A 12,257-nucleotide genomic window follows, 5' to 3' on the forward strand; every position below is an offset into this window, starting at 1 on the left:
AAACTCCCAAATCTCCTAAATATTTCCACACTTCAATTGGGATATCATCAGGTCTTACAGACTTTCCACCCTTAGTTTTCTTTAAAGCCTCAACTTCTTTTTTATTAATGTGACGGTAAAAATGAAACGTTTTATTATTATTGATGATATTAAGATCACTAAGATCGTTCGTATTTTCAGAAACTTCATTAAAAAATTTATCAAAATAACTCATCCACCTATGTTGAATATCTTTTTCAAAGAAAAGTATTTTTTGATTTTCATCTTTAATACACTTTATTTGAGTTAAATCATTACTTTTCTTTTCTCTTTATTTGGCTAATTTATACATATATTTTTCACCCTCCTTAGTATCCAATATATTATAAAGATAATTAAAAGCTAAATTTTTAGCGTCATTAATTGTTCTTTTAGACTTCCTGCGGGCCGCACATTATATTTTTCTCAGTTCTCTAATCATTTGCATTTAAACTAATTTTCATAACAAATTTTTTATATTTTATTTTTTTTGTACATTATTATTCCACCACCAACTATTTTTATTTATAATTTTTTTTTATTTTGATTCTCCAAGCATATCTTTTGCTACTTGCTTAATAATGTTTGTTACTTTATCTCTCATAACATTTGCATATTCATGAACATCTCAAATTTTGAAATCTTGAATTTTACTCATAAAAATAATTTTATTTATGTCTTTTTGGTTCCACCATCTAATTCTACGATGATGAGTCCTAGTATTCTTTATTTTACAACTCTTCATCTTAAAATATAAAACTAATAAATGATGTTGGATACTTATCTTCTCATAAGAAAATAATCAATTTGTGTTTTATTAGATCCACTCTTATAAGTAATAAGATGCTCATCTCTTTTCTTGAATAACATATTAGTAATAAAAAAATAATATGCTAAAACAAAATCTAAAATAGCTCTAACTTCTTCATTAGTTACACGAAAAACCGTAGCCATCATGAGTATTTCTGAAGTCTTCTACCACTCTACCGATATGTCCATTTAAATCTCCTCCAATAAAAATTCTTTCTTCAAGAGGTATCATTTGTATTAAGTCTTCTAAGTTATTCCAAAATTTATCTTTAGACTATATGTCTAAACCTACTCGAGGAGCATAAGCACTTATAATATTAAAAATCTTAGTATCAATGATAATCTTAAGGGTTAAAATTCTATCTCCAACTCTATTAATTTTTATAGAATTTTTACAATTATCGTTCAAACTCTTATCTATAATTACACCTATACAATTTCTAGTGCGACTCTTACCAGAATACCAAAGTTTAAAGCCTTAACTATCAATCTCTTTAGCATTTTCTCCAACCCATTTAGTTTCTTTAATACATAAGAAATTAATTTTCCTATGAATCAAAATGTCAACTAATTTCATTAATTTACCATTGAAAGTACCTATATTCCAAGAACCTATCATAATATTAGTTTCATAATAAAATAGCACTTCAGTTGTCAAGATATTTGTCTTAATACATACAATTTGCATTTTCAACTACCAGGCTTGACAATATAAAACTTCAATGATTGTTGAATTAATATTCATCAAGTAGATTGAGCCATAATTACTGTTTTTTTTTCTAAAAAACATGATAAGTTACAAATCAATTTACCTTCCTTGTACATAAAGTAGCATCAAGATCTTCCATCAAAAGTTGATGTGATTTAATCATTTAATAGCTTCTACTACAATGTTCATGTGGTCAACTGAATTATTATATATACTTGATGTGATGGATGCAAATGCAGGATGAGAATATGATAGAAAGAAAATTCAAAGTTTAAGTTGATGTTTCATGAAAGTCAAATTTTAGACATTGAAAATTGGACATATACTGCTTTTTTTAGAATTCTAATAATCATTATCCCTATATGACCTACGATTTACAGCATTCCATTTTCTAACAGTTAATTTCTTAATACAAAGCAAATGAGGACTTTTTTTTCCAACAATATTGATCAAGAGAGCACTTGTGATGATCCAGGAAAAGTTATTCAACATAAATAGGAAATTTGTTTAACATATAGCCATGATATTTGCTCATGGTTATCAAGAGTCGCCAGCATTCACAATAAAAATAGAACCATTCAAGCTATGGCTGAGCACTTCAAGTCAGTCATGAAAAAATTTGGTCATTTCCTCTCTCATTGATACATATTGGACCTTATCTCCCTTAATATAACATCAAAATGCAATATTTCGGCCAAAGCATTTTCTCTCTCATTTCCTTGATTTAAGGCAAATCATGAAAGAATTGAAATCTTAAATTCGAAAGAGGAGGAAACTAAATCTTGAATTATGGAGAAATTACACAAATGAAGCCTTTTATAGAAGCACTTCAAAACTCAAATTCCAGAATTAATGGTCAGCCCCATGCACGATTAATTTTAGCACAATCTCTTTCTCTTTGAAACAAGACTTGAATAAGAGAAGAGTAATACAAATGAACCTTCTATGGATGAACTTAAATTAAAATTCCAAAATCAATAGTCTACTCCATACATGATAAAATTCAAGCTTTTTCTCTCTCTTAAGGCGAGGATTAATTTATGGAGAAATGACATTAATGAGATTTCATTAACATTTTAAGTTTTATATTCATGGAACACATGATTGGATACAAATTGATTTTTATTGAGTTAATTTATTTATGTAAATACCATTAAAAAGATAAATGCATGGTATCATTGTATTAGAAAGAAGCTTGGGTTGCATGAGGTAGAATGTTTTGGGCATTTTCTTAGGTAGGGCAAGATTGCTCTATCATATGGAAACTTTGACGAGTTGCCCATGACATAATATTTTTTATTTTATTTCAATCATGGATGAGGAATTCTAATTTCTTTCCATGGTTAGGTTTTTTTCATAAGTTCATGATGGCATTCTCTCCACCCTCCACCCTCCACCCTCCACCCTCTACCAGTCTATTTCTTATAAATCTAGGCTTCTCCTCCAACTTCTCATTCAACAATTGCCAAGATCGATTCTTAGAGTGCCTTCATTCAACCCACACAGTTGATTGATGTGCCTACATCCACATATTAAGTAAGCAATTCATCATGGATTGTCAAGATTTTAAATTATTATGATTAGCAAGTAGCTACGAAATCACCTCCATCCACTTTCATTCGATAAATTAGGTGAGAGCATATTTTTCTCATTTTTCACCCATCCATCATAACATCCCTCTACCGTATCATCTTGTTATCAGAGCTAAAGTAGATCCATGTTAATGAACATTAGAATAGCTTGTAGCGTTCCTTTTCTTCTTCAATAATTCAATTAATTTAAGTTTGACTCATGTTTGACTTCATTTTCTTCTGCAACTTGAAAAGTAAGAAGCCCAATCCATTCCTCAAAAAAAGAAGTGCTTATTTACCTCCTATGTTGCTTGTTGGTTTGGAGACCAAGACTAACCTTATTTGAGAGGATATTAAATTAAAAAAAAATCATTTACATATAAAAGAAGTATCCATTCTCAGTTAGGCTTCTTGCATTTTATTTTTCTTAAATTATTTTTCAACAATAAACAAAATAATCGACAAGCTTCGTTGCCATCATCCACTTTCTTCTAATACATTAGTTGAGGGAATAGTCCCCTCGCCCTCTCACCCATCCACTAGCAGCTCTATGTCCCTTATCACTGAGAGTAGCTATGAAAAATATTCCAAGATTATATGTAGGAACATCCAATTTGAATATCTCCTTCTCTTGATCACATCGTCAGTCGAGTAATATTATTAAAAATTAAAAATAAGTTGCTTGTGAATATTCGCATGCAAATGAAACATAGGACTAATGGATGATATAGAGGCACTTTGGTTTGCTAAAAAAAGGAATACAACGTAAAAAAATGCAGAGCCAAAAAATGTATTATATTTGGAGTATTTTAGAGTTGTGTTGTTCAGTATAAAATAGATGCAAGTGCTTGCATTTGAAATACATTTATTTCTATTTACTCTTGACTCGCTCCTTTTGAGGCATCCATTCATATCTTTTTTCAACTTCTTCTCATTAACCCCATAGTTCATCCACTATACTTGATTCTTCCATTATGAGAAATCACGATATCAAAAGTAACACCAATCTATAATTTCTTTCAAAATTAATCATCAAAAAAGGGGATAAAATTTAAATAATATGCCCCATCTAGCTTTCGCGTAAAGAATATCCTTAGATTTGATCTTTCATGAAACCATAAAAAATAAGTCCATAAACATAAAAGCGACACTTCCTCTAAGAGAATAGATCTAGAAGCCCAAAACAAAGATAAATTGACATTTAGTTAAATTGTTGTTATAATATGTAATTCCTCAAGAATCAAAATATGATTGGTTCACGAAAACTAATGGTTTCAGTTGACATAAAATGCTTAACAACAAGTTCAACTCAAGCTGAGACGTAAGCTATGGCTCAAGTTAGGTTTCAACCATGTACCTAGATTTAGGGTTGGAATCAAGTTGAAACATACAAAAAAGATATTTCTTTGTGATCATCTTCAAAAAGAAGATTATTGCCCTTTATATCATCAATAAGGCCAATATATTGTGTAAAAAGATCTAAAATAATGTAACACAGTCGTAATGAACTAGGATTTGATTATTGAAAGATGAGACATTATAAAATGATAGTGTAGGTGCTGTATTGGGAAGAGGGCATCGCCATAAATATTGCTAACAACATCATTACCAAAAATAAATTATGATTTGCTTCAAAAATTTTATCCTAATGATGTTGAAACAATCAACACAATCATCATTACAGATGTTATTACCAAAATATCTGATGCTTATGTGTACGGTAACAATCAATTGGCTCTTCTCTAAGAGATTATCTGGCAAGATATTATTGGTATTGTGCTGAACAATCATTATTCTAGTGAGAGATTTGTGGCAATCAATGGAAAAACGAATGAAAATTAACTAACCAAACTATTCATAGTCATATCAAATGTATCATCAAAAGAGCCTATCATAATTTCCATTTTATCTTGCTCTATATCAAGTCTTATAAGAACATCGACAAACTATATGCAATGAAATACAACGTGAAGATACTAGATATGAAGAGATGCAACTACGAAGTGAATCCTAAAAGAAATGATATAAACAATTACAAAGTTTAAAGGGAAAAAAACTTAAATGCATGTAATATCATGAAAATTTAACTATTGACTCATTCCATGTAAGCGATTAAAAGAATTGTAAACTCAGCTAAATTTAATACACAAATTTATTGCAGAAGTCCCTTTTAATAATCCTTCTAATCAAGCAGAAATTAGTATTTGAAGAACACAATAGGGCCAATTATTTTTAGCGTAACTTAATATGTATAATCCAATAAATTAATACAACCTTTCAAGTTCAATTCAATACTCGAATGTAAGTACAGAGTTGAACAACCATTGAAATCTAGGGAAGAAGTCTAAACTCTTATAGACACAATAAAATGTAGTGTGGGACGTAAAGAGAGGAAAATCAATAATCATTGTGTCTGGTCAACTACACCAACAATTAAACTGTTTAGCTTGTTTGAACTGGTATAAGGCTAGTACATTTTAAACGGGTGGAGTTTGCTTGATCAAGTTCAACAAGGCAGAAAGTTTGTCCAAAGATTGGCAACTAATTGAATCAATCTGGTTAAGCTTGTAATAATATATGGATTTAATTGGGTTAGTAGACTTGAATTCAGATGGGTTAGAAGATGTTTGTTTAGGAGGTGATGAATGGTTGATTTAAATTTAAATTAGTTCATTAGGTTGTCTAAGGAGGTTTGCAATTTTAGTTTGAGTGTTTTGGGTTTTGATTTTGAATAAATCACAAGAGGGTTAAGGGGAGTAATTAGGATTAAGTTGAGATAACAGTGATTGAGTAAGTTGTTGACGAAGTTTGGAAGCCAAGTTTGAAAATTTTAAAGGATAGCCATATGGGGTAGCCAAGAAAAAAAAACATGATGGTTGTACACCTGGTAGGCACTAGGACGGTATTGGCACCAATAATAGCAACAATGGAGCATAATCTAAGACCCTTATACAATTTTGATGCATAATGCAATAAATACTTGATTTCTTCTCGTTTTGGCGCGTGATAAGTGATAGCAATGGCTTGGGCATGTGAAGGTCAGGTGAGAAAATGGATGATGTGAGGATTAAATGGTCATTTAGTGGAAATAGTAAAATTATTTCAAGATGGATTTTTTAAATAAAAAAATTTATCATCAACTAATTAAGAAAAGTACAATAAAAAACAATTGTTGAACATTGCTCGATGAAAAAAAGCTAAAAAAACGTATATTGACAAGAAGCACCCATAAGGTTCTCCCTAAAAACATTTAACTTGTGATCGTTTAAGTTTGGTAAATTTTGAAGATTGGCAATTCTTACTTTCCCCTCTAAGCAAAAATATAAATTGGTACTTTTTACCCACTAGCTCTTCAACGCAAAAAATGGTAACATTAGAGCAAACAAACAAACAGACTAGATCAGCAACATCGTCACCTATAGGATGATCATCTGGAGCAAAAATTTGTAGAACAAATCAATGATCTTGTGAGTAGGTGCAGGGCTAAATCATAACGTTGGGCTCACAAAATAAGGTTTAAAGTTGATGTAAAATTTTGTGTGTAAACAAGATCAAAACCGATTAGAACCACCACCAGTGCAATTGGAAAATTTTTATCAGATGAATGCTCCCCACAACTCCAAAAAAGTGGAAAATTTGCAACACTAACGTGTCAAAGCATCTTGATAAGCCCTATAATTTTTTTTAGAGAAAAAATAATTATTCCTCTTCAATTTCCTAAGGCTCGGTTACAAGATAAATAGCAGTGGAAGGCCACCATATTAGGAAAGCCACAAAATCTTCATTCTAGGAAAAAACTAGAAAAAAAAAAATAGAAATTACCAATAATAGCTAATTCTAAAAATAGAAAATAATAAAAATATAAGATACCAAAAAGGGAAAAATATTAAAAATCTGAGACCCCCCTTCTCAACTTGGAGCATAGATATCTACCATGTCCATCTTGCTTATGAGGGCCTTAAAGCTAGGATTGAAAAGTTTTTTTTGGTTAAGATATATGTTATTTGTTATGGTGATCAGAATGAAAGGCATGCAAATAGCTCCACAATCAATCTTCTCTTTTATGAAGTGTCTATCAATCTCCACATATTATGTGTGATCATCATGCATCGGATTTTCTGCAATGCTTATAGCAGTTTTATTGTCACGGCACAACTTCATTGACATGTCTATCGAAATCTGCAGCTCTTCAATATTTTTCTTCAGCCATAACATCTCACATATTCCATTAGTCATAGCTCGATATTCTGCCTCAGCACTACTCCTTGCCACCCACATTATGTATCTTACTTTGCCATATAACTAGATTTACCCAGACATAAGTACAGTATTCGGATGTCGATCTCCTATCAACAACTGAGCCCGCCCAATTTCCATTAGTGTATGCCTCTATATTTTATTGTGTGGTCTTCTGAAAGAGTAAACCCTTATGTGGTGTACTTTTCAGGTATCTGAAAATCGTGTTAACTGCTTCAAAGTGTTTCTCAGATGATAAATGCATAAATTTGACTTATCAAATTTACAGCAAAGACGATATATGGCCGTATATGTGATAAGTATATCAACTTTGTCAACAACTTTTAATATCGAGTTGTAGTCACTAGTTCACCTTCCTTCTCATCTCACAGCTTCTGATTGGGATCAATTAGTGTGTCTGCAAACTTACAACCACTCATCACACTTTCCTTCAGAAGATTAAGAACATACTTTCGTTAAGAAACAATAATAACTTTCTTCGATCTAGCCACCCCCATGTTAAGAAAATACCTCAGATGTTCTAAGTCCTTAGTCTCACAAACTAATGAGAGAGAAGTCTTCAACCGATTCATTTCATCTACACCATCTCTGATGAGAATGATATCATCCACATACATGATCAGCATGACTATCTTCTAATTCTTGAAAGCTTGAAGAACATTGTATGATCTCCTTGCCCTTGAATATCCCCTGACATTTAACAAACAATGTAAACTTCTCAAACCACATTGTTTCAACCCGTACAAGGATTTTTTTAGTTTACACACCTTTGTGTTGAATTTCTCACTAAATCGTGGAGGAGGTGCAACCATGTACACTTCTTCCTCTAAGTCCCTATTGAGAAATGCATTTTTTATATCCAAATGTTGTAGGAATCAGTCAAGATTAGTTACAAATGACAGAAAAACTCTTATAGAGTTTAGTGATACGACTGGGACGAATGTCTCTAAGTAATCAACGTCAAAGGTCTAAGTATATCCATTGGCAACAAGTTAAGCCTTATACCATTCTAGAGAACAGTCATAATTATAATTGATTTTAAACGCTCATTTGCATCTAATAATTTTCTTCCCTCTAGGTAGATGAACCAATTCACACGTATCATTTTTTCTAAGGTTTTCATCTCTTCCAAGACGATCTACTTCCACTTAGGAACTTTCAGAGCATCCTGCACAATATTAAGAATTTCTATACAAGACAAATATGTGCTAAAGGCCCAAAAAATAGATGAGAGATTTTCATATGACATATAATGAGATAATGGATGTTGGGTGAAAGCCTCATCCACTTATAAGCAGCAATGAGATGACTGGAATCATTAGAATTAGGATTAGAGCAAGACTTAGGTTCAGAAATTGAAAATTCAAAACTCGAAGATGAAGTGAACTGATCATGGGGGGGGTAAAAGCTTAATGAGGACATTACCTTGAGGATACATGGATTATGGGCAATGCAAAGGATATGTAGATTCTTTCTTTTGAGTTGTCCTTTGTCGTGAGTAGACAATATTAAACAACACCAATGTCGTACTTCTTTTTTTATTTTTTTTCTCTTTTATAGTTGTAATAGGATTATGGACATCATGAAATGGTACTGTAGGATGATATGAAACATCTTCAATACCTAAAAAACTCAACTCACTTTCTCATAATATAATATAGCTTGAATTTTTAGTTGAACGATCAAACTTGGGGAGATATTATTTTGTGAGACTTCGATTTGAAGAACGTTCTAAAAAATAGTCAATTTTTTGTCGTCTCTTCCCCCTTGAATATGAGGTAAAAAAAGAATTGTAATTCAAAAAATGTGACATCCATGGAAACAAACATTTTTTTAGAAATAAGATCAGAACATTTATACCAATTTTGGCTAGGAGCATAACCAACAAACACACATTTTATGGCCCAGGGTTAAATTTTTCCTTGATTATGACTTTAAATGTGAACAAATGCAGTACACCCAATTATCTTTAAAGATAAACAATATGAAAGCCGATTTGTTGGATAAATTTTATGAAAAATATCAAAATGTGTTTCAAAATTCAAAACTTTATTAGGTGTTCTATTAATGAGAAATGTAGCAGTAAAATCGACTTCACCAAAAAGATATTTTAGCAACTGATTTGTAAATAGCAATGCTTGAGCTATTTACAAAAAACATTTGGTTTTTCTTTCAGCAACATCATTTTGTTGTGGGGTGAAAAGATATTTTAGCGACTGATTTGTAAATAGCAATGCCTGAGCTATTTACAACAAGTGTTTGGTTTTTCTTTCAGCAACATCATTTTGTTGTGAAGTGTAGACACAAGAGCTTTGATAAACTATTCCTTCTTCAAAAAAATTGACCAAAATATTTTTAAAATACTCTTGGTCATTATCATTCTGTAATATTTGAATATTTTTTTGAAATTGTGTTCGTACCATGGTGTAAAAATGTTTTAACATTATTTCTGCTTTAGATTTTTCTTTCATTAAATACATCCCTTGTGTGATCATCTGTAATGTAACAAACCATTTTTTTTCGGTGTGTAAGATGTTTATACCAAGATAGCACTATGAATCATAGTACAATAACATAGTTCGTTTGTAAATTTGGGAAGAAAACGAAATACAATGCAATGATATTTGACAAATTGACAAACTTTACATCAGAAAAAGGACAATTTTATTTTGAAATAAATTGGAAAGCAAGAATTTTAAATACTAAAAATTAGGATGACCTAACCTATGGTGTCATAGCACAATATCATTGTCTTTAGAAATAAAATCAAAATTTAAACAAATACTTTGACGTTATTTATTCGCATCAAGTCCATCATCAAAATAATAAAGTCCACTTTTCTTAGTATTGTCAATCAACTTCCCAGTGGTCAATTCCTGAAACTCACAACAAAAAATATAAAAATTAACTTGACACTAATAACCAGAAGTAATTTTGTAAATGAATGATAAATTACAAGGCAAATTGGGAATATGGAACATTTCACGAAGGGTTAACAATGATGTTTGACAGTTTATATCCTGACAATTACTAAGAGGGAACCATCAACAATTTTGATCATTTTATTGTTTGCAAAAAGTCTATAAGATGAGAATAATTTAGAGCAATCAGTCATATGATCAGTTATACTAAAATCAATTATCCAAAAATGAACAAAATTAGGGTTAAAACTTAACAATCCTTTCTGTACTGAAAAGCGAGACAGTCAATGATAATTTTGGAGATTGAAACAACTTGTGCAGATGCTCTAATTGCTTCTTGGTGAAAGGTATTGCATCTGAGTTGGTAAAAAGCTCTCAGGTTTCATCATAAGTGGCTTGATAGGCCCGACCTTCACATATAGAATTTAGTTTTCAATTTGGGGTTTATAAAGCATTCAACATGTCTCCTAAGTATGTCATGATTTTTTGCAATACTCGCACCACCATGGGTGATGCAACTTGGTTTTTAAATTACTGGAACAGGTATAAATAGTAGACTTTCTTTGGGTGCCTATCATAATCAAATTGTATGACATCATGAGAAAACATGCTAGTAGTGGATACTATGTTGAGCTCAAACACAGTGAAAAAAGGCAACTTTGATCAACCTAATGCGAACGAGAGCTCACAACAACTATTTCGATTGTGAGCTCCATCGCGATGAAAAACAAACAAGAGCAATGCACGAGCAATGGATGCTTCTACAAGATTGACTCAGGTTCGAAACTCGTAGAGAACTCTGGGTAATTTTGGTCGCGAACTCGATCATATTTTTAGGTTCATGACAAAATTGATATGAATCCTTGATGGCTAAACAATGAGGAGGTTGCAATGGGATAAAGCCAATCAAAACCATCAAGTAAAACAATCCAGCCCCCTCGATATGGGATAGGACTGCGACGAGGAACCTCATTTTATCATCTTCTGAATTCAACAAAAAAACATGTCTCGTAGGATGACGATAATCTCTATTTCAGTCATTCTTCGTAACCGAGCTGCAAGTGATCTCGGTCATTATGATACATTGACAAAACCGTGTGACATTAAGTCTTTGAACACCAAGATCAAGTTGTTGCCTTCCCAGCAGACTAATCGCGATGTATCGCGAGGGATGAATGTCGAGATCAGTCAGCAGGCTCTAATTGTGGTTGCATCGACTCTAATCGCGAATGTATCACTACGGATGAACGTCGCAATCAGTTGTTGCCTTTCCCGCAGACTCTAATCGAGACTGTATGGTGAGGGATTCAGCACAGGCTACACAATAGTTGACAATCTGGACGAATTAGGTAATCATTCGAATGAGAACCAAACTAGCTCTAAGACCATGTAATTCTTTTTTAGGACAAAAGTAATTATTCCTCTTTAATTTCCAAAGACTCGGTTACAAGATAAATAAATGGGGAAGAGTACCACATTCAGAATGCCGCAAAATCCTCATGCTAGATAAAAAGAAATAGAAACTACCATAAATAGCTAATTCTAAAATAGAAAATAATAAAATAGAATATAACAAAAAAGGGAAAAATTAAAATTCCCACAAGTTGTGATCAATATTTTTCCAAGAAAATCAATACGAGGGTATAACTTCAAATTCAACCATAAGCTAATAGCTCTAGGCAATGAAATCACTCCATATCTCTTTCTCCAAATGGACAATAGCTTCCATTTCAACTAGAACCATAGCCATTAAAAGCTAGAAAAGCTTTTCAAAATAATTTTGTATCGGAGAGTGTGAATTAGGAAATGGAAAAAAAAAACAGAAAAAAAATGCATTAAATTCAACTTGCATCCTAACCCTACCAATTTTATAATGAATTCATCACAAGATTTTCATGTCTGCCAATTTCAAATGGGTTAGTAGAGACTTATTTGTTCCCCAAAACTTAAACTTCAGCACATATGCACTCC

At 31.8% G+C, this 12,257-nt stretch overlaps 1 protein-coding gene across 1 annotated transcript in view; it reads right to left on the reverse strand.

Annotated features, from left to right (window-relative positions):
• The window catches only part of LOC110032302 (SCY1-like protein 2), a gene marked incomplete at its 5' end in the record, with an annotated part of 85,666 nt that overhangs the window by 51,295 nt on the left and 22,114 nt on the right, over positions 1-12,257 (reverse strand).

Source organism: Phalaenopsis equestris, unplaced genomic scaffold (genome assembly GCF_001263595.1).
Source record: "Phalaenopsis equestris unplaced genomic scaffold, ASM126359v1 Scaffold000915, whole genome shotgun sequence".
Classification (NCBI taxonomy): Eukaryota; Viridiplantae; Streptophyta; class Magnoliopsida; order Asparagales; family Orchidaceae; genus Phalaenopsis; species Phalaenopsis equestris.